We start from the raw sequence: 21,301 nt of genomic DNA, 5'->3' as shown, positions 1-21,301 counted from the left end.
TCGCCCTGCTTCAGCTCTCACTGGTCGGGCTGCAGCAGCTGACCAGCACTGATTGTCCGGCACTCCCCAGTGAGATGACCCCAGTACCTCCGTTGAAAATGCAGAAATCACCAGTCTTCTGTGTCGCTCGCGCCAGGAGTTGGAGACTGGAGCTGTTCCTATTCGGCCATCTTGCTCCGCCCTCCTAATCAAGTTTCAGATAGCAGAACACACTCCTTGAGAGTCGAAACTTTTAAAATGATGGTCTTTTGGAAACATTACAAATGTTCTCACCTGTGGCAGGCATTGCTGTGTTAAAGTTGTTATAATCAAATAAATATATGCACACACACACACGCACACATACATATATATTTTATTTTTTGAGATGGAGTCTCGTTCTGTCACCCAGGCTGGAGTGCAGTGGTGTGATGTCGGCTCACTGCAAGCTCTGTCTCCCGGGTTCCAGCAATTCTCCTGCCTCAGCCTCCCAAGTAGCTGGGATTACAGGTGCCCACCACCATGCCCAGCTACGTTTTTTGTACTTTTAGTAGAGACAGTGTTTCACCATGATAGCCAGGCTGGTTTCGAACTCCTGACCTCAAGTGATCTGCCTGCCTCGGCCTCCAAAAGTGTTAGGATTATAGGCATGAGCCACTGCGCCTGGCCCAAAAGCTATATTTTAACAGACGTAAGTATAAATAAAGCTCTTGGATTATAACAACTCTCACACATTCCATAATAATATGGGAGCAATGGAAGATCTGAACTCAAATCCCCATCAGGTCATTTGCCAGCAATGCAATGTTGAGCAAGTTGTTCAACTTCTCTAAGCCTCAATGTCCTCATGTATAAAGTAGGAATAGTTCAACCTTGCATGGATGTTCTAAGGATTAGAGATAATATACAAGGCTTAACACAAAATGGTAGAATTGATTTTATATTACTTAAGTTCTCTATGGTCTAGGAAAGATTTAGGAAATCTAGTATTATATTAGTAATGATAATGAGTGTTACTAGGGAATCCTATTTAATACTACTAAAGGCAAGCATAAATCCTCATCATATATCTTGATTTTGTTCTTTACATCGAAAATAGTTATCTTAAGCATATGTAATAGAAAATCACATGATTTGGGAATGTATTTTTTATAAAATTAAAAAGAAATGGAATATGTCAAGAATATGTCAAACTACCAATTTTTTAAATTTTATTTTTGAAATGGAGTCTTGCTGTGTCACAAGGCTGAAGTGCAGTGATGCGATCTCAGCTCACTGCAACCTCCGCCTCCTGGGTTCAAGAGATTCCCCTGGGAGGCTGAGGCAGGAGAATGGTGTAAACCCAGGAGGCGGAGCTTGCAGTGAGCTGAGATCCGGCCACTACACTCCAGCCTGGGCGACAGAGCAAGACTCAGTCTCAAAAAAAAAAAAAAAAAGAGATTCTCCTGCCTCAGCCTCCCGCATAGCTGGTACTATAAGCATGTACCACCACTCCCAGCTAATTTTTGTATTTTTAGTAGGGACGGGGGTTTCACCGTTTAGCCAGGATGTTTGCCCACCTTGGACTCCCAAAGTGCTGAGATTACAGGCTTGAGCCACCGAACCCAGCCAAACTACCAATTTTTTGTTCTTTGTTTATCTATTTTCGTAGAAAAAACAGCATGATTAGTTATGAGTTCTAAAATATAACTTTGAGGAAAGTGTTAAAAAAAAAAAAAAGCGCAGTTTGGGAGAGAGTTCCTAGAGATCCAAAGGTCATTTATTTAGAAGGTTGTCTCAGAATTAACAGAGATTGTGAGCTCTGGACATAAGACACATTTAAAAAAATAGTATTTCAGAAGTATCATCAATAAGACTTAGTGAATCATTGCACATTGGGACGAGGTAAAGAAAAGTTGATGCTACTAATCTAAAAGGAGGAATTCAAAAGGAGGCTCACAAAGAAGGTGAGGTTTTCATTTGGGAATGTATTGATTTTAGGACATTCGGGTGACTGTCCAGTGAACTGTAAGCCCTAGGCCAATAGGTTCTTGGTAAATATAAGACACAGGGTTCCTGTGGGGATACATGAAAGATCCCAAGAATGTACAGAGAAGAGAAGAGGGCACAGGACCAAACCCTGAGAAGATTCATCCTTTGTGACCTGTAGAAGAGGAGTTCACAAGGGAAACCAGAGGAGGAAGAGCAGAGAGGGAAGCTGGAGAAGGTGAGAACAGATTTTACGTACTTCCAGCTCTGTAGAGACTGACACTAGTCTCATGTGGCTTCTAAGATTTATTTTTTCCCTTTTTTTTCACTTTCTCCATTGCTTGTTTTTGTTTTTAATTTACACATTTTATTTTTATAAATTGGCAAAAACTAATTGTATGTATTCATGGGTGCACAGTGATGTTTTGAGGTATATAATGTGTAGCGGTCAGATCAGAGTTATTAGCACATCCATCATCTCGAACATTTATCATTTGTTTGTGTTGGGAACATTCGATATCCTCCTTTCAGTTATTTGAAGCTATATAATGTATTCTTGTTAGCTGTAGTCATCTTACAGCTCTAGAAAACCCTAGAGCTTCTTCTTCCTATCTAGCTGTAGTTTTGTACACTTTAACAAATCTCTCTCTATCCCTTCCTTCCCTTACCCTTCCCAGTCTCTAGTATCCTCTTCTCTACTTTTTACTTCTATGAAATCCACTTTTTAAAGCTCCCACGTGATTGAGAACATGCTGTGTTTAACTTTCTGTTCCTGGCTTATTTAACTTAACACAATATCCTCCATTCATGTTGCTGCAAATGACAAGATTTCGTTCTTTTTTTTATGGCTGAATAGTACTTCATTGTGTTTGTGTATATACACCACATTTTCTTTATGCATTCATCTATTGTTGGACACCTAGGTTGATTCCATATAATGGCTAGTGTAAATGCTGCTACAATAATCATGGGGGTTTAGATATTTCTTCAGTACAATGATTTCCTTTTCTTTGGATAAATCCCCAGTAGTGGGATTGCTGAATCATATAGTAGATCTATTTGTGTTTTTTTGAGGAACTGCCACACTGTTCTTCATAGTGGCTGTGCTAGTTTACCAACAGTGAAAACTGCCAATTTTTAAAAGTTTCACAAGTGGAGAAAAATATTTTCTTATTAAATTGCTGTAGAAGCATAATTTTTCTTACCTGATGCATAACCACTGTCTCATTTTAATCTGGTAAAAGTGTGACCCCCAGGGAATAGATTTTAATTTGCTTTGTTTTGACTTAATAGTTACCTGTTGAACTAAGAACTATTAGGGCCTTGATATGAGGGAGAGAGAGTTGTAATGTTAAATTCTTCCGTTATTTTGACATTAACTTATTGTTAAGGGGGGAAAAACCCCCAAGAAGTTTTTCTGCTTTGCTTTTATGCCAACAAGCAGAAATAAAATATATCTCACTTGGATTTTTCTAGTTACCATATTTATTTCCTTTGTGAATGCAGAAAACTGATAATTTTAGAAATCTTTATTTGCTCTAGTGTATCTATTAGCAAAATAGAATGCATTATTTACATGCATTGTTTACTTTTCTAATGATTTTGTTTTTCTACACAGGGGCAGTGAAATTTCTCATCCTCTTTCATTACATCTATCTGCAATATCAAGCTATAAACATGTTTTTCCTGTTCTTTGTACATGACAAATACAGACACATTTACTTACAATGGAGACCGTGGTTACTCTTTCTATATAGATATGATGAATCTTTTGCTTCTAAAGTAACATATCTCACAGTGGCATGTGGTGGTGGTTTAAAAAGTGAGATGCAAAGGAAAACTTGAGAATAATATATTTTAGCAAAATTAGTTAAAAAATAAAAATGTTCTTTCATGGAGATTTAATAGAAAAACAATAACCTATCTTTTTGTGTGACAGATCTTCAAACACATATTAAAGCACATTGCCCTGGTGTATTAATGGACCTTCAGTAGGAGCCGGCCAGTGTAGGAGCAGGGACATCAATCACGGTAGTTCATCCTGCCCAGTCATGCTGGGATGAATGACGGGAAAGCAATTGACAGATAGCTGCAGTGTGGCTAAGTAGCTGTGAGTATTGAAACGTGGTAGGAGAACAACTGACATAGTTAGCTGTGTAAAGAATGAACTTTTAGTCAGAAGAAAAACAGTGAAATAACTCCCACCTAGGTCAAGAGATAAAATGCTGTCGTATTCTGGATGCCCCTGTGTGTTCCTGTCACATCACACCCCTCTTCTTCCTGGCTGAATTCCATGTTTATTACTTCTTCATAGTTTTATCCTCTATGTTGCATTTAAACTACTATATTGTTCTTTTTTTCCTATTTTTATGCTTTATGCAAATAGAATCCTAGCTTGGGATTCATCTTTGGCTTACTCCAGTGTCTTGGTATTAGATTTCATTTTTTTTCTTTTCAGATTTTTTCATGTTGCTATTTATTTATTTTTTCTAGATTCAGGGGTACATGTTCAGGTTTGTTACATGGATATGTAACAGATAAATACCTATGATTCCATTTGTATAAAGTTTAAAAACATAAAAAAATGAACAATATGTTAGTTAAAATACAACATTGAGGATAAAACTATGAAGAAGTAAGGTGATAAAACATAAAACACAAAATTCAGCTGATATACAGGATATATTGCATGACGGTGACGTTTGGGCTTTTAGTGTACCCATCACCTAGTTCACCAAATAGTGAACATTGTGCCCAATAGGTACTTTAGCCCACTCCTCTCTCCTTCCCCTTTGGAGTCCCCAGTGTCTATTATTATTATTGGATTTTCAAGATTCATCCTTGTGGGTGCATGCTGTTCCACGTGTTTAATTTTCACCTCTGCATATTCCAGTGTATGAACACATTACCACTTAACTTTATCTGTTCTACTATTGATTGACATTTCTGTTGTTTCCTGTTTCTTTGGTGTTACTAACAATGAAGTTACAAATACATGTACATGTGCATGAGTGTCCCCAGGAAATTTATCTGGTATTGGAAATACTGGGTCACCCAAGATATGCTTTTGAATAAGTGTGTTCCAAACTGGTTGTAATGACTGCAGCAATGTATGCTTTCCTCAGCTGTGTAGGAGAGTTCCTATTGCTTCAAATTCTTGCCAGTACTTATTTCTCTACTATGTTTGTAATGTGACTGTAGGCTTTAGAGTCATAATGAACTTGGCTTCAAATTCAGGTCATGGTTTGTGATGCTGGGCTAATAATCTCTGCTTGCCAAGTTCTTGTAATGATTATGTAATGCAAGGTATTAAGAGATGCCTCTGTTAGTCTATTTGGGCTGCTATACCAAAATGCCATAGACTAGGTAGCTTATAAAAAACACAAATTTATTTTGCACGGTTCTGGAGGCTGAGAAGTCCAAGATTAAGTCACCAGCAGATTTGGTGTCTCATGAAGGCCTATGTTCTGGCTCACAGATGACACCTTCTTGTGTCCTCACATAGCAGAAGGGGTGAGGGGTCTCTCAGGCTTCTTTTATAAGGCACCAGTCCTATTCATGAAGGCCTTCATGACTCAATCACCTCATGAAAGTCTCACTACTACTACTACTACTACTACTTCTTCTTCTTCTTTTTTTTTTTTTTGAGATGGAGTCTTGCTCAGTCGCCCAGACTGGAGTGCAGTGACATGATCTTGGCTCACCACAACCTCCCGCTCCTGGGTTCAAGTGATTCTCCTGCCTCAGCCTCCCAAGTAGCTGGGACCACAGGTGCCTGCCACCACACCTGGCTAAATTTGTATTTTTAGTGGAGATGGAGTTTTGCCGTGTTGACCAGGCTGGTCACCATCACCTTAGGGGTGAGAATTTCAACACGTGAATGTGATGAATGCATATTCCATATGATACATATACATGCGTACATATGGGTGAACTGAGGAACAGAACACTTCAATATGTGCCTGGGAATATTCTTTTTGTTGGGTTAAGAACAAGAATATTAAGGTATGTAGAATAAGTTATCTTTTTTTTTTTTTTTTTTTTGTATTTTTAGTAGAAACAGGGTTTCACCATGTTGGCCAGACTGGTCTCGAATTCCTGACCTCAGGCAATCTGCCCATCTCAGCCTCCCAAAGTGCTGGGATTACAGGTGTGAGCCACTACTCCCAGCCACAAGTTTTTTTTTTTTCTTTAAACACATAGTAAGGTCATGTCTATGAAGCATAAGTTAGTGTGGCTCAAACCTGTCCCATTTCACTTCTGAACAGCCTGGAAACTTCTGAGTCTTTTTAAATTTTTTTTCTGAGACAGAGTTTCACTCTGTCGCCTAGGCTGGAGTGCAGTGGCATGATCTCAGCTCATGGCAACCTCTGCCTCCAAGGTTCAGGTGATTCTCCTGCCTCAGCCTCCTGAGTAGCTGCGAATACAGGTGTGCACCACCATGCCTGGCTAATTTTTTGTATTTTTATTAGAGATGGGTTTTCACCGTGTTGGCCAGGCTGGTCTCGAACTCCTGACCTCAAGTGATCTGCCGGTCTTGGCCTCCCAAAGTGCTGGGATTACAGGCGTGAGCCACCACGCCCAGCCTAGTTATCTTTTTTGATTGTAAAAGAATTTAGTCCAGAAAAATTTCGTTCTGCAGATGGGGATATCTTTCAGTTCCTGACAGATTTTTTTAAGGGCATCTGTGGTGAATTAGAGATAGCCTCAAGTTATTTAAAATTCCTGCCATTGAGAGACCCATTTCTTCTCCCTTTGAATGTAAGCTGGCCTGGATTACTTTGATCAGAAGAGTACAACAGAAGTGACATGATGCCAGTAGTGAGCCTGAATTTTAAGAGGTCTGACAGCTTCCTCTGTTTTTGGCACCTGATCTTTAGTCAGCCATCAGATAAGAAGTCTAACTACTCTGCTGAAGTAAACATGTGGAGAGACCCTGATATTACATAGTGAGGGAGAGGGGCTCAGCCTTTTGCAGTCTCTGCAGAGACATCAGGTGCATGAAAGAAGCATCATGGACACTCTGGCCTAGCCCAGCCACCAGCTGAATAGCACGAGTGACCCCAGTTGAGACATGGAGCAGAAGAATCACCTAGTTGAGCCCTTCTCAAATTTGTGACTTGTAAAATTATGAAACAAAGTGGATGCTGTTTTAAGGCACTACATTTTATAGTAGCTGTTACATAGTTACATAGCTAGAAGGGCAGGTTTTCAGGCGATGGTGGCTGGGATGGCACAATGCCCCATAATTCTGCTCCTGGCTAAAGTGTATTCTCATGTCTAACTCTAGAAATGGAGACCCCTTGTATATACAAGGACCAATAGCCATTCTAGCAGTGACTTGTGGGTTTTATTCACATCTTGAAAACTTAAGAACTGCAGTATTTGGCGGACACAGATGATCTTTCCAACTCAGCCTGGGAAGCAGTGCCAATGGATACATAAAAAGCTTAGACGACTTCCATGATGTCAGCCTCAAAATGTTTAGGATTTTTTTCTCAAACACCCTATCTTACTTTAATTATATTTTATTATTTGGTAGTTAAACCCTGCATGGGCATTTTCGTGTTTTTAGCTAAAATGTTCTTATAGAGTAGTACTTCCTTTCACTGAGATAAAACTACATCTTTTAAGCTTTGAGTTGCATCCTCTAGGTCTGGGATATTAGGATGTAGTGAAAAAGTCTATATTACCATATTTACATTTCTATGAATTTACAGCCTTCGAATCTCCAAAATTGCCATATTTTGGTCTCTTGTTGTCATAGATTTTCATTGGCTTTCTAATACTTTCTAGTAAAATAATTAGCTTTACTTCTCTAATTTTTCTTTAATTTTTAATATGTATTTTTTTGAGGCTTGGCAGTTAATGTATAGGATGGAATAATTTTGTGTTCCATGTTCTGTCTGATCCCAGCATTCTGTTGGGTTTATGATTCACAGCAGCCTGTTGGACTGATGTGGTGACCCTCTCCCTTCCCATTGATTATGGATATTCCCAAAATATTTCTCATTGGCAGGGATCCTACAAGTCTACATAACCCTTTCCTTTCCCCAGGGGTTTGAATACTGTCTTTTAAAGTCTCAGTTTTTGCACTGGGACCCAGTTCAAATAGCACAGAACCAGATTAGTTCAGAACCATAAACCTGTATCCATCAGACTTTGAGTGTCACCTCTGCCAGGTGATACCTGCTGAACTTGCCACCCAATCAAATTAAATCCTCTGGAGAGACCCTCGGCATAGAATAGATGAGCACCCCTGGTGATTCTGCTGTCTAACCCATTCCCTTGATCTAAAAACACACTTTTAGAGAGCCTAGTTTCAACTTATTTTTACTTCCTTATGGACCATGTAGTTGAGTCCAGGGTGATTCCAAAGCTCATCTAAGTGAAGACAGATTTTTTTTTCCCTAGAAAACTAAAAAGCAAACAGTCAACCCATTGTTATGGAAATGTTCAAACATACACTGTTTTAGTCTTAGTCCGTTTTCTGCTGCTTATAACAGAATACCTGAAAGTGAGTAATTGATATAAAAAAGGAATTTATTTCTTACAGTTATGGAGGCTGAGAAGTCCAAGTTCAGGGGAGCCACATCTGGTGAGGGTCTTCTTGTTGACTGGGACTTTCTAGAGTCTGGAGGCTGCACAGGTTATCACATGGCAAGGAAGTTGAGCATGCTGACATGCTAGCTCAGGTCTCTCCTCTTCTTCTTATAAAGCCACCAGTTCCTCTCCCATGATAACCCATTGATCCATTAACCCATTAATCCATCAATTCCATTACCTTTCAATAGCCCCACTTCTCAATACCGCCACATTGGGGATTGTTTCAACATAAGTTTTGGAGGGGACAAATATTCAAACCATAGCATACACAGAATAAAGAGAATAGAAAAGTAAATGTCATGTACCCATCACTCAGCTTTAACAATTATCAGTATATATCTAATCTTATTTCATTCATGTTCCTAGCCACTCCCACCCCTAACTTCTCCCCACAACCCCACTGAATTATTTAAAGCAAACCAAGATATCCTATAACTTCATTTATAAATACTTCAGTATTTACCTCTAAAAGATAACAAATTCTTTTTTAACTAGAATACTATATCATGTCTACAATAGTTATTAATATTTTCAGGAAACAGTTTAAAGTATTCCAATAAAATAACTTGAGCTCCTATAATAGTATTAATGTAGGCTTAAATGACTTTTCCTAAAATGCATTACCTATCTTTATGCACTTGGTATGAAATCATCCAGCAATTCATCTTCATCCACTTGACATACACTTTTTTTTTTTTTCTTTTTTTTTTTGAGACACAGTCTTGCTCTGTTGCCCAGGCTGGAGTGCAATGGCGCGCTCTCGGCTCACTGCAAGCGCCACCTCCCAGATTCACGTCATTCTCCTGCCTCAGCCTCCCGAGCAGCTGGAACTACAGGCATCTGCCACCACACCTGGCTAATTTTTTTGTCTTTTTTAGTAGAGACGGAGTTTCACCGGGTTAGCCAGGATGGTCTCGATCTCCTGACCTTGTGATCCGCCCACCTCGGCCTCCTAAAGTGCTGGGATTACAGGCGTGAGCCACCACGCCCGGCCAACATACACTATTGAAGAAAGTTTAAAACTTATCTACAAACTCTGCTTTCTACACAGTCACCTTTCTTTATATTAGCATTAAATAAGATCAATTTGAGCACTAATCTCTAGGAGAAGAAATGTTCTCGACACATCTCCACCCAGGGAAAGTTGTACTCAGTATTTACCTTGTCATCTCCCATCCTTATAAAGCCAATTCCCCATCCGCATCAAAACATTCGCGTCAGAATATTTCTTTCATCCCCTATTTAAAAAAATAAAAGAGAAACTATTATTATTTAGAGGATTTTCAATCAGCTTTATTGAGGTATAATTTACATACAATAAAATCCACCTATTTGATGTGGACAATTCAATGAGCTTTGAAAAATATGTGCAATCATGTAACAGTCACTACTATCAAGATATAGAATAATTATATCATTCCAAAGAGTTCTCACATGTGTCCACTAATACTGTACAGCGTGGCCTGTGGTAATGTCCAATCTGCTTTGTATCACTATAGTTTTGCTATTTCTAGGATTTCATAGAAATGAAATATTTTGTGTCTGGCTTCTTTCACTTAGCCTAATATTTTTTAAGTTCATTCCTGTATCAGTAGTTTGTTCCTTTTTGTTGCAGAGTAGTATTGCATTCTATGAATATACCACAATTTGTCTATCCATTCATCAGTTGATGAATACCTATGTTTGGGTTGTTTCCAATTTTGGGCTATTATGACTATATCTCCTATGAACATTTGAATATAAGTCTTTGTGTAGATCTATGTTTTCATTTTTCTTGGGTAAATACCTAGGAGTGGAAGTACTGAGTCATATTGTAAGGATATATTTAACTTTATAAGAATCTGCCAAATTGTTTTGCATAGTAGCTGAACCAATTTGCATTCCCACCAGAAAAGTATGAAAGTTCCAGTCTCTCCATATCCTTGACAATTGTCAATATTTAATTTTAGCCATTCTAAGGATTTTGTATTAGTATCTCACAATTTTCCAATTAGTAATTATGTTGAACATCTTTTCAGATACTTATTTATGTATCTTTTATAAACTTTTTATTGTATCTTTTGCTTATTTAAAAAATCGGATTGTTCATCTTCTTATTGTTGAGCTATAAATTATTTTTCTTCTGGACACAGTCCCTTATAAAATATAAATATTATGAATATTTCCCTAAGTTTGTGGCTTATCTTTTCATTTACCAAACAGTTATTTTTGAAAAGCAAAAGTTTTAGATTTTGATGGAGTTCAGTTCATCAGCTTTTTCTTTTAGAATTTATATTTTTGTGTTGTATTAAAAAAATCTTTGCCTAACCCAAGATCAGTAAGATTTTGTTTTTTATTCTTTTAATTTTTGTGGGTACATGGTAGATATATATATTTACAGAATACGTGAGGGGGTTTTGGACTTTTTTTTTTTCTTTTGATAGAGAACAGCATTTTGCTATATCGTCCAGGCAGGTTTAGAACTCCTGGATTCAAGCTGTCCTCCTGCCTCTGCCTCCCTAAGTGCTGAGATTAAAGATGTGAGCCATTATGCCTGACTACATGAGATATTTTGAAACAGGCATACAATGAGTAATAATTGCATCAGGGTAAATGGTATATCCATCATCTCAAGCATTTATCATTTACTTGTGTTACAAACAATTCAGTTATACTCTTTTAGTTGTTTTTAAATGTACAATAAATTATTGTTGATGGGTCATTCTGTTGTGCTGTCAAATACTAGATCTTCTTCATTCTATGTATATTTTTGTACCTATTAATAATCCCTCTCCCACTATCCTTCCTAGCCTCTAGTAACTATCATTCTGCTCTCTATCTCCGTGAGTTCAGTTGTTTTAAATTTTAGCTCCTGCAAATAAGTGAGAGCATGAGAAGTTTGTCTTTCTGTGCATGGCTTATTACACTTAACATAATGACCTGTAGCTCCATCCATGTTGTTGCAAATGACAGGATCTTATCATTTTTGGCTGACTAGTACTCCATTGTGTATATGCACCACATTTTCTTTGTCCATTTGTCTGTTAATGGATACTTAGGTTGCTTCCAAACCTTGGCTATTGTGAATAGTGCTGGAATAAACACTATCTCTTTGATATACTGATTTCCTTTCTTTTGGGTATATACCCAGAAGTGGGATTCCTGTATCATTTGATAGCTCAATTTTTAGTTTTTATGAGGAGCCTCCAAACTGTTCTTTGTAGCTGTTGTACTAATTTACATTCCCACCAAAAGGGTTCCCTTTTCTCCACATCTTCTCTAGTATTTGTTATTGCCTGTCTTTCAGATAAAAGCCATTTAACTGGGGTGAGATGAGATCTCACTGTGGTTTTGATTTACATTTCTCTGATGATCAATGATGTTGAGCACCTTTTCATATACTTTTTGCCATTTGTATGTCTTCTTTTGAGAAATGTCTATTTAAATCTTTTGCCCATTTTTTGATTGGATAATTAGATATTTTTCTGAAGAGCTGTTTAAAGTCCTTGTATATTGTGGTTATTAATCCCTTTTCAGATGGGTAGTTTGCAAATATTTTCTCCCAGTCTCTGAGTTGTCTCTTCCCTTTGTTGATTGTATCCTTTGCTGTGCAGAAGCTTTTTAACTTGATGTGATCCCATTTGCCCATTTTTGCTTTGGTTGCCTATCCTTACGGGGTACTGCTCAGGAAATTTCTGCCGGACCAGTTTCTTAGAGATTTTTCTCAATGTTTTATTGTAGTAGTTTCATAGTTTGAGGTCTTAGATTTAAGTCTTTAATCCATTTCAATTTGATTTTTGTGTATGGTAAGAGATAGGGGTCTAGTTTCATTCTTCTGCATATGGATAGCCAGTTTTCCCAGCACTATTTATTGAAGAGATTGTCTTTTCCTCAGCGTATGTTCTTGGAATCTTTGTCAAAAATGAGTTCACTCTAGGTAGGTGGGTTTGTTTCCAGGCTCTGTATTCTGTTCCCCTGGTCTATGTGTCTATTTTTGTGCTAGTACCATGCTGTTTTGGTTACTATCACTCTGTAGTATAATTTGAAGTCAGGTAATGTGATTCCTCCAGTTTGGTTGTTTTTGCTTAGGAAAACTTTGGCTATTTTGGGTCTTTTGTTATTCTATATGAATTTTAGGTTTGTTTTTTCTATTTATGTGAAGAATGTCATTGGTATTTTGATAGGGATTGCATTGAATCTGTAGATTGCTTTGGGTGGTAATCACATTTTAACAATATTGATTCTTCCAATCCATGATCATGGAATATTTTTCCATTTTTGGTGTCCTCTTCAGTGTCTTTCATCAGTGTTTTATAGTTTTTGTTATGAGATCTTTCACTTCTTTGGATTAAGCTAATTCCTAGGTATTTAATTTTTTGTGCAGCTATTGTAAATGTGATTACTTTCTTGGTTCAATCTTGGTAGATTGTATGTGTTTAGGAATTTGTCCATTGCTTATCGGTTTTTCAGTTTATCGGTGTATGGTGGCTTTTAGTAACCTAGAAATTCAGAGGATCCTCTGAATTTCTGTGGTATTTGTTGTAATGTCTCCTTATTCATCTCTGATGTTATTTATTTGAATCTTCTCTTTTTTTTCTTTGTTAGTCTGGCTAAAGGTTTGTTGATTTTGTTTATCTTTTCAAAAAACCAAGTTTTTGCTTCATTGATCCTTTGTATTTTCTTCATTTCAGTTTCACTTATTCCTGCTCTGATCATTATTTCTTTTCTTCTACTAATTATGAGTTTGGCTTGCTCTTGTTTTTCTAGTTTTTAAAGATGTATTGATAGGTTGTTTGCTTGAGGTTTTTCTACCTTTTCGATGTAGGTGTTTATAGCTATAAACATTCCTGTTAGTACTGCTTTTGCTCTATCCCATAGATTTTGGTATGTTTTATTTCCATTATCATTCATTTCAAGAAAGTTTTCAATTTCCATCTTAATTTCTTCATTGACTCACTGGCCACTCAGGAGTATATTGTTTAATTTCTATGCATTCATATGGTTTCTAAAATTCCTCCTATTATTGAGGGTTTTATTTGTGTTTTTTTCTTTTTTTCTATTTTGTGTTACTGATTTTTAATTTTATTCCATTGTGATCCAAAAAGATACTTGATAGAATTTTATTTATTTGAATGTTTTATGACTTATTCTGTGGTCTAACATGTGGTCTATCCTTGAGAATGATCTACGTGCTAAGAAGAAGAGTGTATATTCTGCAGCCAGTGAATGAAAAGTTCTGTAAATACATATTAGATCCATATATAGTGCAGATTAAGTCCAGTGTTTGTTGATTTTCTTTCTGGATGATCTGTCTAATACTGAAAGTGGAGTATTGAAATATCCAGTTATTATTATATTGGGGTCTTTGTCTTTCTTTAGCTCTGGTAACATTTGCTTTATATATCTGAGTGCTCCAGTGCTGGGTACATATATATTTAAAATTGTTATATCCTCTTGCTCAATTGACCCATTTATCATTATATGATGACCTTCTTTGTCTTTTCTTACAGTTTTTGTCTTGAAATATGCTTTGATAAAAGTATGGCTACTCTGCTTTTTTTTTTGGTTTCCATTTGCATGGAATGTTTTTCCATCCCTTTATTTTCAATCAATGTGTGTCTTTATAGGTAAAGTGTGTTTTTTTGTGGGAAACAGATTGTTGGGTCCTGCTTTTTTTTTTTTTTAATCTATTCAGCCATTCTTTCTTTTGATTGGAGAGGTAGTCTGTTTACCTTCAATGTTATTATTGATAAGTAAGGACTTACTCCTGCCATTTAGTTATTTGTTTTCTGGTTGTGTTGTGGTCTTCTCTTCCTTCTTTCCTTCCTTCTGGTCTTCCTTTCAGTGAAGATGATTTTCTTTGGTAGTATTAATATGGATTGGCTGTATCCCCACCCGAATATCATCTTGAATTGTAGCTCCCGTAATTCCCACGTGTAGTGGGAAGGACCTGGTGGGAGATAATTGAATCATGTCAGCAGTTTCCCTCATACTGTCCTCATGGTAGTGAATAAGTCTCATGAGATCTAATGATTTTATAAGGAGTTTCCCCTTTTGTTTGGTTCTCATTCTTTCTTGCCCGCCACCATGTAAAATGTCCTTTGCTCTTTCATCATGACTGTGACGCCTCCCCAGCCATGTGAAACTGTGAGTCAATTAAACTTTTCCTTTATAAATTACCCAGTCTCGGGTATGTCTTTATTAACAGTGTGAGAACAGACTGATACAAGTATGTTTTAATTTCTTGCCTTTTATTTTGTGTGTGTCTGTCATATGTTTTTTGATTTGAGGTTACCATGAGGCTTGCAAATAATATCTTAAAATCCATTATTTTAAACTGATGACAACTTAACACTGATTGTATAAATAATCAAAGGGAAAACTAACAAAAACTCTACACTTTAGCTTCATCTCCACTCTTTTTTGGTTGTTTCTATTTATAGATTATTGTACTATTACTTGAAAAGTTGTTGTAGTCATTATTATTATTATTTTGAGACAGGGTTTTGGTCTGTTGCCCAGGCTGGAGTGTAGTGGTGTGATATGGCTCACTGCAGCCTTGACCTACCAGGCTCAAACAATCTTCCCACCTCAGCCTCCTGAGTAGCTGGGACTACAGGCACTTGCCACTACACCTAGCTAATTAAAAAAATTTTTTTTTGTTAGGAATAGGGTCTCACTGTATTGCCTAAGCTGGTCTCAAACTTCTGGGTTCAAGGGATCAGCCTGCCTCAGCCTCCCAAAATGCTGGGATTATAAGAGTGAGCCGCCAAGCCTGGCCTGTAGTTATTATTTTTGATAGATTCATCTTTAGTCTTTCTACTCAAGATATGAGTAGTTTACATGCCACAGTTACAGTGTTATAATATACTATGTTTTTCTGTGTATTTATTATTGCCAGTGAGTTTTGTTCCTTTAGATGATTTCTTATTGGTCATTAATATCCTTTTCTTTCAGATTGAGGAACTCCCATTAGAATTTTCTTGTAGGACAGGCCTGCTGTTGATGAAATCTCTCAACTTTTGTTTGTCTGGGAAATACTTTATTTTTCCTTAATTTTTTTTTTTTTTTAAATAGAGATGGGATCTCTCTGTGTTGCCCAGGCTGGTCTTGAACTCCTGGGTTCAAGTGATCCACCCACCTCAGCATCCCAAAGTGCTAGGATTACAGGCATGAGCCACCAGACTTGGCCTCCCCTTCACTTTTAAAGGATATTTTCGCTGGATACGCTTGTCTAGGAAACCTTCTCTTTAATGCCAAGAACTCTTAGTTGCCCTTTTGAGTTTATTTTTTAGATTTCCTAGGTATGTTTCATTCTTTTAAATACTTCTTCTTTTGTCTCTTGTGACTGTATATTTTCAAATAGCATGTCTTTAAACTTACTAATTCTTCCTTTTTCTTCATCAATTCTGCTTTTAAGAGACTCTGGTGCATTTTTCAGTACGTTAATTGCATTTTCAACTCCAGAATTTCTGCTTGATTCTTTTTAATCATTTCTATCTCTTTGTCAAATTTTTCTGAGAGGATTCTGAATTCCTTCTCCGTTTTATCTTAAATTTCATTGGGTTTCCTAAAAACAGCTACTTTGAATTCTCTGTCTGAAAGATTACATATCTCTGTCTGTCCAGGATTGGTCCCTGGTGCCTTATTGAGTTTGTTTGGTGAGATTGTATTTCCCTGGATAGTCTTGGTGCTTGTGGATGTTTGTTGGTGTCTGTGCATTGAAGAGTTAGGTATTTGTTGTAGTCTTCATCATCTGGGCTTGTTTGTAATCATCCTTCCAGATATTGAAGGGTCTTGGGTATTGTGATATAAATTTTGTCATTGCAACCATATCTGCATTAGGGGGCACCCCAAGTCCAGTAATGCTGTGGCTTGTGCAGACTCGTAGAGGTACCACATTGATGGTATTGGATAAGATCCCAAAGAATTCCCTGGATTACTAGGGGAAGATTCTTGTTTTCATCACTAACTTTCTCCCAAACAAATGTAATCTCTCTGTGCTCAGCTGCCTAGAACTTGGGGAAGGGGTGACACAAATACCCTGTGGCCACACCACTAGGACTGCACTGAGTCAGACCTGAGACCAGCACAGCAGTTGATATTACATAAGGCCCATGGCTACTGCCTATGTTCCATCAAGGCCCTAGGGCTAGAAAATCAGCAGGTGGTGAAGCCAGTCAGGCTTGTATTCTTCTTTTCAGGGTAGTGAGTTCTTCCTGGCCCTGGGTGGGTCCAGTGATTCTGTCCAGGAGCCAGAGCCTTGAGTCAGACATCTTAGGAATCTACCTGGTGCTCTATTCTACTGTGGCTGAGCTGGCACCAACGCAAAAAAAAAAAAGTTCTTCCCACTCTTTCCTCCTCTTTCCACAAGAAGAGGAGTTTATCCCTGTGGCCGCCACCATCCCAGGCCCATGGCATGTACTGTTTGGCTCCCACTGATGTTCACTCAAGGCCCAAGGGTTCTTCAATCAGCATGTGGTGAATGCTACCAGGCCGGGGACTCTCCTTTCAGGCAGTGGGCTCCTCTCTGGCCCAGGGCAGGTCCAGAAATGTCTTCTAAGGGCCAACACCTGGAACTGGGGATCCCAAGAGTCTGCTTGGTGCTCTGACCCCGCTCCATTACGCCGTTTTTGCATTGCTATAAAGAAATACCTGAGACTGGGTAATTTGTAAAGAAAAGAGGTTTACTTAGCCCACAGTTCTGCAGGCTTTACAGGAAGCATGGTACCCACATCTACACAGTTTCTAAGGAGGCCTTAGGAGGCTTCAAATCATGGCAGAAGGCAAAGGGGAAGCAGGCATGTCACATTGCAAAAGCAGGAACAAGCGAGACAGAAAGTGGGGAGGGGGATGCCATACACTTTAAACCATCCAGATCTCATGTGAACTCAGAGTGAGAACTCACCACCAAGGAGATGGCTGAAGCCATTCATGAAGGATCTACAACCATGATTCAAACACCTCCCACCAGGCCCCACCTCCAGCATTGGGGATTACATTTCAACATGAGATATGGGCGGGGACAAATACCCAAACTACATCAACCACTGTGGCTGAGCTGGTACCTAGGCTGCAAGACAAAATCCTCTTTACTTGTACCTCTCCTTTTCTCAAGCAGAAGGAGTCTCTCCCTGTAGTGACCACAGCTGGGAAGCCAGTATGTCTCTGAATCTCACCCAAGGCCAACGGTGAGCACTGCCTGGTGCTTATTCATCAGTGTTATCACTGATGATTATTCAGTGCCCAGGATGTCTTTAGTCAGCAGGTGATACATTTTGCCAGGACTAGGTCTTTCCCTTCAAGGGAGTGGGTACCCTTCTGGCCAACAATATGGCTAAAAATTTCATCCAGGAGCAAGGGCCTGAAATGGGGCCTCAAATCTCTGCCTGGTGCTCTATCCTACTGTAACTGAGCTGGTTGGTATCCATGTTGCAAGGAAAAGTCCTTTTTACTCTTCCTGCTCTGCCTCTCAAGTAGAAGGAAGGAGTCTCCTGAAGCTGTGAGCTGTACTGCCTGGGGTAGGGAAAGGGGTGGCATATACACTCCCTTGGCTGCCCTGGCTAATGTCTCACTAGGTCACATTCCCCACAAGTCCATTGACTCTGAGCCCAGCACAGCACCAGGCCTTGCCCAGGCATTTCAGTCCTTATGGCGTAGACTGCCTTTCAAGCTTATTTAGAACAACAGAGCGTTTTACCTCATGGTGGCAGGACTTGCTGGAATTCAGGTTTTGACTGCTGGGATGGGCTATTACTCTCTGGCTAGGGCTGGTCTAAATCCTCCCTCTGTGAGGGCTGGGTGAATTCTGCTTGGTGTTCCTTTCTGCTGTGACAACAGTGTTGCTAGGGCAACACTGAGTTCCAAAGTCCCACAATTACTATGTTCTCCCTCCCCTAAACACCCTGATTCTTTCTTGGTGCCACATGGTTGCAGCTGGGGGTGGAGGAGGGGTGGGGCTGACAATTAAAGACCATCTTTCCAAGCCTCTTTAGTGCCTCTTTTAGTGATATGAAGTAAAAACCAGGTACTGTCACCACTCACCTGATTTTTCTTCTTATGAAGGTGCATTTTTTTTTTTTTTTGTATAGATAGTTTTTCAGTTTGGTATTCTAGGGTGAACCATTGATAGAGGCTTCTATTGGGCCATTTTACTGCCAGATTTTCAGTTTTCTTCTAGATATTTTATAGTTTTAGCTTTTTGAGTTACTTTTTGTAAAGGGTTGAAGTTCATTTTTTATTTTTATCTTTTTTTTTATACTTTAAGTTCTAGGGTACGTGTGTACAACATGCAGGTTTGTTACATAGGTATACATGTGCCGTGTTGGTTTTCTGCACCCATCAACTCATCATTTATATTAGGTATTTCTCCTAATACTATCTCTCCCCCTGCCCCCCATCCCATGACAGGCCCCTGTGTGTGATGTTCCCTGCCCTGTATTCAAGTGATCTCATTGTTCATTTACCACCTATGAGTGAGAACATGTGGTGTTTGGTTTTCTGTCCTTGTGATAGTTTGCTCACAGTGATGGTTTCCAGCTTCACCCATGTCCCTGCAAAGGACATGAACTCATCCTTTTTAATGGCTGCATAGTATTCTATGGTGTATATGTGCCACATTTTCTTAATCCAATCTGTCATTGATGAACATTTGGGTTGGTTCCAAGTCTTTGCTATTGTGAATAGTGCCACAGTAAACATATGTGTGCGTGTGTCTTTATAGTAGCATGATTTATAATCCTTTGGGTATATACCCAGTAATGAGATTGCTGGGTCAAATGGTATTTCTAGTTCTAGATCCTTGAGGAAATGCCACACTGTCTTCACAATGATTGAACTAGTTTACACTCCCACTAACAGTGTAAAAGTGTGCCTATTTCTCCACATCCTCTCCAGCATCTGTTGTTTCCTGACTTTTTAATGATTGCCTTTCTAACTGGTGTGAGATGGTATCTCATTGCTGTTTTGATTTGCATTTCTCTAATGACCAGTGATGATGAACATTTTTTCATGTGTCTGTTGGCTACATAAATGTCTTCTTTTGAGAAGTGTCTGTTCATATCCTTTGCCCACTTTTTGATGGGGTTGTTTTTTTCCTTGTAAATTTGTTTAAGTTCTTTGTAGATTCTGAATATTAGCCCTTTGTCAGATGGATAGATTGCAAAAATTTTCTCCCCTTCTCTACGTTGCCTGTTCACTCTGATGGTAGTTTCTTTTGCCACGCAGAAGCTCTTTAGTTTAATTAGATCCCATTTGTCTATTTTGGCTTTTGTTGCCACTGCTTTTGGTGTTTTAGTCATGAAGTCCTTGCCCATGCCTATTTCCTGAATGGTATCGCCCGGGTTTTCTTCTTGGGTTTTTATGGTCTTAGGTCTAACATTTAAGTCTTGAACCCATCTTGAATTAATTTTTGAATAAGGTGTAAGGAAGGGATACAGTTTCAGCTTTCTACATATGGCTAGCCAGTTTCCCCAGCACCATTTATTAAATAGGGAATCCCTTCCCCATTTCTTATTTTTGTCAGGCTTGTCAAAGATCAGACGGTCGTAGATGTGTAGTGTTATTTCTGAGGCCTCTGTTCTGTTCCATTTGTCTATATATCTGTTTTGGTCCTGGTACCATGCTGTTTTGGTTACTGTAGCCGTGTAGTATAGTTTGGAGTCAGGTAGTGTGATGCCTCCAGTTTTGTTCTTTTTGCTTAGGATTGTCTTGGCAATGTGAGCTCTTTTTTGGTTCCATATGAACTTTAAAGTAGTTTTTTTGAATTCTGTGAAGAAAGTCATTGGTAGCTTGATGGGGATGGCATTAAATCTATAAATTTCCTTGGGCAGTGTGGCCACTTTCACAATATTGATTCTTCCTATCCATGAGCATGGAATGTTCTTCCATTTGTTTGTGTCCTCTTTTATTTCATTGAGCAGTGGTTTGTGGTTCTCCTCGAAGACGTCCTTCACATCTCTTGTGAGATGGATTCCTAGATATTTTATTCTCTTTGTAGCAATTGTGAATGGGAGTTCACTCATGATTTGGCTCTCTGTTTGACTGTTAATGGTGTATAGGAATGCTTGTGATTTTTGCACGTTGATTTGTATCTTGACATTTTGCTGAAGTTGCTTATCAGCTCAGATTTGAGCTGAGATTATAGGGTTTTCTAAATATACAATCATGTCATCTGCAAACAGGGACAATTTGCCTTCCTCATTTCCTAATTGAATACACTTTATTTCCTTTTCTTGCCTGATTGCTCTGGCCAGAACTTCCAACACTATGTTGAATAGGAGTGGTGAGAGAGAGGGCATCCCTGTCTTCTGCCAGTTTTCAAAGGGAATGCTTCCAGTTTTTGCCCATTCAATATGATATTGGCTGTGGGTTTGTCATAAATAGCTCTGATTATTTTGAGATATGTTCCATCAGTACCCAGCTTATTGAGAGTTTTTAGCATGAAGAGCTGTTGAATTTTGTCGAAGGCCTTTTCTGCATCTATTGAGATAATCATGTAGTTTTTGTCATTGGTTCTGTTTATGTGATGGATTACGTTTATTGATTTGCATATGTTGAACCAGACTTGCATCCCAGGGCTGAAGCTGACTCGATTGTTGTAGATAAGCTTTTTGATGCACTGCTGGATTCAGTTTGCCAGTATTTTATTGAGGATTTTTGCATTGATGTTCATGAGGGATATTGGTCTAAAATTCTCTTTTTTTTGTTGTGTCTCTGCCAGGCTTTGGTATCAGGATGATGTTGGCCTCATAAAATGAGTTAGGGAGGA

Source organism: Colobus angolensis, unplaced genomic scaffold (genome assembly GCF_000951035.1).
Source record: "Colobus angolensis palliatus isolate OR3802 unplaced genomic scaffold, Cang.pa_1.0 Scaffold326, whole genome shotgun sequence".
NCBI lineage: Eukaryota > Metazoa > Chordata > Mammalia > Primates > Cercopithecidae > Colobus > Colobus angolensis.
Note: the sequence above shows the minus strand (reverse complement) of the source record.